The sequence below is a fragment of the Palaemon carinicauda genome, chromosome 17 (genome assembly GCF_036898095.1).
Source record: "Palaemon carinicauda isolate YSFRI2023 chromosome 17, ASM3689809v2, whole genome shotgun sequence".
Lineage (NCBI taxonomy): Eukaryota > Metazoa > Arthropoda > Malacostraca > Decapoda > Palaemonidae > Palaemon > Palaemon carinicauda.
Window position 1 is genome coordinate 59,142,086 of NC_090741.1, and position 5,593 is coordinate 59,147,678.

Genomic DNA, 5,593 nt, shown 5'->3' on the forward strand with positions numbered 1-5,593 from the left:
AATGTAATGTCACCAAAAAGAGGAAAATATTAACTCAAATCAAGTCGTAAATTTTACTTTCACGGCTATAATACACATTTTATGCAAATCATTCGGTAGCTTTCGTGATATGTACACACGCACACACACACACAACTAAAGCCCAACTACCGTAACACAGTTCCCCTTTCCAAACTTGTTGGGCAATTGACAGATCGAAGCCGTGATTTTTGACGAAGCTAGGATTAGTTACTCGGAAGGAAACTTTACATACTAATGTTAGTTACTGTCTGGACTACTACGAAGTGATTCTTTGAACTCAGTTGGACTTTCTACATATCTTGTGATTTTGTGACTCTTATTAGTGGCGTGACAATTGGACTGATGTGGACTTTCGCTGTATAGTTTGGGGTAAGAAACGTTTAGTTTTTTTTTTCTAAAAGGTATTCGAAAGTAATTATTATGTTAGTTAAGTTGTTACTGATTTATGGTGGAGTTCCCATCATCATCATCATTATTATTATCATCATTATCATCATCATCATCATCTCCTCCCACGCCTATTGACGCAAAGGGCCTCGGTTAGATTTCGCCAGTCGTCTCTATTTTGAGCTTTTAGATTAATACTTCTCCATTCAACATCTCATACTTCATGCTTCATAGTATTCAGTCAAGTAGGCCTGGGTCTTCCAACTCTTGTAGTGCCTTGTGAAGCCCAGTTGAAAGTTTAGTTCGTATTGTTTATTAATTTTCTTCAGCTATGTGTATATTTGCTATTGTTAATGTTATATTACTGACATGGTTTGATAATTGAAGCAATGTCATGGTATTAATTTCTTATAGTTAAACTGGTAACTGTGTATATTAATGTTAATTAATTTTGTTAGTATAGTGTTCTTCAATTTACTTCATGTGAAACATCCAATGTTTTTATAGTTAATTTATCTCTTTGTCATCTTGATTATACCTAAATTAATGAAAATTGAAGCATATTTATATTATAAATATATTTTATTTAATTAAGGTTAGCATATTAGCAGCTAAAATTTTATTTATTTTTTTGGAACCATTCCAAATTCTTAATTTATACTTGATAAGTTTTGATGTCTTGAACATTTGCGTAAACAACGCATAACTAAAACAATTTCTTAAAGGAATTACATCCGTAAGAATATTATTCTAAGACAGTGAGAAGTGTTTTTATTGTTATCTCAAGATAAGTATATTTCTTAAAGAAATTATATCCGTCAATTTATCTATAAGACATACTGAGAATGTTTTTATTCTTATCCCAAGATAAATATATTTCTTAAAGAAATCACATCCGTAAATTTCTCTATAAGACATATTGAGAATGTTTTTATTGGTATCTCTAACTAAATATATCTTTTTATTGGTGTCTCTAACTAAATATATTTCTTAAAGATATCACATCCGTAAATTTCTCTATAAGACATATTGAGAATGTTTTTATTGGTCTTTAAAAGGGGAAGTTAGTCTCGAACAACTCATTAACGCAATGGGCTCCCTGAACAACTCATTAACGCAATGGGCTCCCTGAACAACTCATTAACGCAATGGGCTCCCTGAACAACTCATTAACGCAATGGGCTCCCTGAACAACTCATTAACGCAATGCGCTTAACGCAGTGCGCTTCATGAACAACTCATTAACGAAATGCGCTCCATGAACAACTCATTAACGAAATGCGCTCCATGAACAACTCATTAATGCAATGCGCTTCATGAACAACTTATCAACGAAATACGCTTCATGAACAACTCATTAACGCAATGCTCTTCATGAACAACTTATCAACGAAATACGCTTCATGAACAACTCATTAACGCAATGCGCTTCATGAACAACTTATCAAAGAAATACGCTTCATGAACAACTCATTAACGAAATACATTTCATACTGTCAGATGAATAATCTGACATGTATAATGATTTAGTCATTCAAGGATCTGTTTTCGTCAGGCGAGATGAAGGATGAATATAGTCATTATATCAAACGATCCAATTTCCATCATCACGGCTGATGGTTTATTTCTAATTCACTACGTTTCCTTAATTGCAAATAACATTAATTTAGGAAACTTTGTTCTATTATCTTTATAACCTCCGGCAATGAAGTTGGAAGGAGGTTATGTTTTACACCCTGTTTGTGTGTGTGTGTTTGTGAACAGCTTCCTGGTCACCATTTCAATCGTAGAGTAATGAAACTTGCATGGATTAACTGTTATGTAGAAAGCTGGAAATTATTAAATTTTGGAAGGTCAAGGTCAAGGTCAAACAAAATGTCCAATTTACGTAATCAGCCATAAGCTTGGACATCGTTGTCACAGACGATTCGAACTTGGTTCATATTAGAGTGAATAAAAATCCACACCAATTATTACATGTTAAGGTCAAAGGTCAAGGTCTAGGTCGAGCAAAAGGTCGAAAAATAAGCTGCCGCGGCGGAGGTCTGCGCTCTACTGAGTGCCTCTCTAATTCATTCTGGTTCCTTAGTTAGGAATAACAATTTCTAAAGGATACTTTATTTAAAAGGTAGTTATTTAATGTTCTTTTATACTGTAATGGGGATGCCTTAACGTGGTGGTATATTGGAAACGTCCCTGTCTGGTGATCTTCCGGACTGGGGTTCGAGGCCCGCTGAAACTCCATAATTTCTTGTAGTGTCTGCAACCTCACCATCCTTTTTAGCTAAGTGTTTGGGGAGCATATAGGGGTACCTACTAAGTCATCAGCCGTCACTGACTGGCCCTCCCTGGTCCTAGCTTGGTTGGAAGAAGGGGCTTGGACGCTGATCATATGTATACAAGGTCAGTCTCTAGGGCATTTTCACTGCCCCTTGCCTTTGTATTCATGAGCGACCTTTAAAAGGTTTGCATATAGCCACGATCAGCTAACCTATGCTAGTCATGGCCACCTATACTAGGTTGGTTTCCCACCACCACCATTACGCAGTTGGCCAGCGTGGTGATAATAACTGGCCAAATCCCAGACATGAGTAAGGACAAGTCTGAGGCTTTTGTCCTACAGTGGACTTGAAACGGCTGCATTTGGTGTTGTTGTTGTTGTTGTTGTTGTCAAACAAATGGCAAATATATGTGATTTATTGAACAAACAACGTTGAAATGTAATTGATGCTTTATTGAACAGAAACTTTTATTGTTATGTAACTGGTCACACTGATTTAATTTTCCACGACATAGGAAAAATATAAATTTTAGCTTTAATGCGCAAACAATGATATAATATGAAATATTTTATAATGAAAATTCATCAATTACTGGTCCAAGTCAGGAACTGTTCTCGAAGCAGCGAAAAAGGGAAGCATGTTGGATATCTTTTACATCTTTTATCAAAATACAATAAAATTTTAATAATTTACATTATTTACGTTATCATTCTATTACAAAAATATAGAAAATATGAACTTATATATGAAAATATATAACATAATTCAGAATCAAAATATATAGTTAAAAATCCTTTTGTTACATAACTTATGTATAGTGATTGTATACTTACTCGTACATTTAATTTATATTCTTTATTAATATAATTTCGTTTTAAAGAAAAATATTATATCTTGGCGTAGGTTATAACCGTTTTCTGTTACTATTCTTCTTCCATTCTGAACGCAACCTGAGATGGTCACTCTTTATTTGTTTACCATCAGTTAACCCTTTCAGTGCCACTGGTACCTGAGTCAGAATTAACCCTTTCAGTGCCATTGGTACCTGAGTCAGAATTAACCCTTTCAGTGCCACTGGTACCTGAGTCAGAATTAACCCTTTCAGTGCCATTGGTACCTGAGTCAGAATTAACCCTTTCAGTGCCATTGGTACCTGAGTCAGAATTAACCCTTTCAGTGCCACTGGTACCTGAGTCAGAATTAACCCTTTCAGTGCCATTGGTACCTGAGTCAGAATTAACCCTTTCAGTGCCATTGGTACCTGAGTCAGAATTAACCCTTTCAGTGCCACTGGTACCTGAGTCAGATTTAAACCTTTCAGTGCCATTGGTACCCAAGTCAGAATTAACCCTTTCAGTGCCACTGGTACCCGAGTCAGAATTAACCCTTTCAGTGCCATTGGTACCCGAGTCAGAATTATCCCTTTCAGTCCATTGGTACCTGAGTCAGAATTAACCCTTTCAGTGCCACTGGTACCCGAGTCAGAATTAACCCTTTCAGTGCCATTGGTACCTGAGTCAGAATTAACCCTTTCAGTGCCACTGGTACCCGAGTCAGAATTAACCCTTTCAGTGCCATTGGTACTCGAGTCAGAATTAACCCTTTCAGTGCCACTGGTACCAGAGTCAGAATTATCCCTTTCAGTGCCATTGGTACCTTAGTAAAAAATTCAGACCTCAGATCATCATTGTGTTTTTTATATTCAATTTTCTGCTACTTAAACCATGCTTAATTCAATTCCAGTTTTTATCGGGCCTATGCCTATACCTTATTAAATTTGTCATATATGCACATTCTTCCGGAAATAGCTGAAAGACTTGTCTATTTTAAAGTGAAACTGCCTTAGATAGATATGCACATGTACACAGATACAACCCTTCCACCCCTCCCTCTTCCCTAACTATAACCCGCTGGTTCAACAATTTGTGAGAGATTATGGTTTCAGAGCATACCTCTCAGGTTAACCCCTCTAACCAAGGTATGACCACTTTCTCTCCCCCCTGCCGCTCAGTGTGACAGGATATATATATATATATATATATATATATATATATATATATATATATATATATATATATATATATATATATATGTATATATAGTATATGTATATATGTATATATAGTGTATGTATATATATATAGTTGTATATATATATATATATATATATATATATATTTTTTTTTATACAGTATATATATAAATATATATATATATGTATATATATATATATATATATATATATATATATATATATATATATATGTATATTTTTACATATATATATACATATATATGTATATATACATATATACATATATATATATATATATAGTATATATATATATATATATATATATATATATATATATAGCCAACCACTTGCTCTTTATTATATAAAAAGTGTCTTGTTTTCAATTCCATTATCATCAGAATGATTGCTCACCAGAACTTCAGCCAGACAAGCCTGACCCCTACTATAGTGCCCATCCACAGCTGTATCCTCCCCAGTAAACAGCTTAAACTCACGATCCTGTCTGGGATCGATCTGCTGCCATGCAAATTCTAGGCTAACACATTACCACTGTACTAGTCAGGATGGCTAGAATAGTTTGGAACGGGGGGGGGGGGGGGGAACGTAACATTAATCTTATACAAATTATCAGCAATCTACTTTGAATACAGTTGAGAAAACCATTAAAATATACCATATAAACTTTATAAAAAATAGGGGTACCATTGCAACAGCCTCCCCAAGACTTAAGCGACTCAGATGAAAACCTACCTAAACAAAAAAGTTCCATGAATTTGATAACAGAAGAGAACAAAGGATCTCAGAGATGACAGGAAAATCCTGGAACCTACTTTTAATTAGGTTGTTTGTGATGCTTGACTACTACAAA

At 34.7% G+C, this 5,593-nt stretch overlaps 1 protein-coding gene across 1 annotated transcript in view; it reads left to right on the top strand.

The window, feature by feature from the left end:
• The first annotated feature begins 297 nt into the window (after positions 1–297).
• Bap55 (Brahma associated protein 55kD) overlaps positions 298–5,593 on the top strand; it is a 114,083-nt gene continuing 108,787 nt past the window's right edge. The window contains exon 1 of the mRNA XM_068391090.1: positions 298–390. The gene's annotated coding sequence lies outside the window, so the exon portion shown is untranslated. The remainder of the gene's footprint in view (positions 391–5,593) is intronic.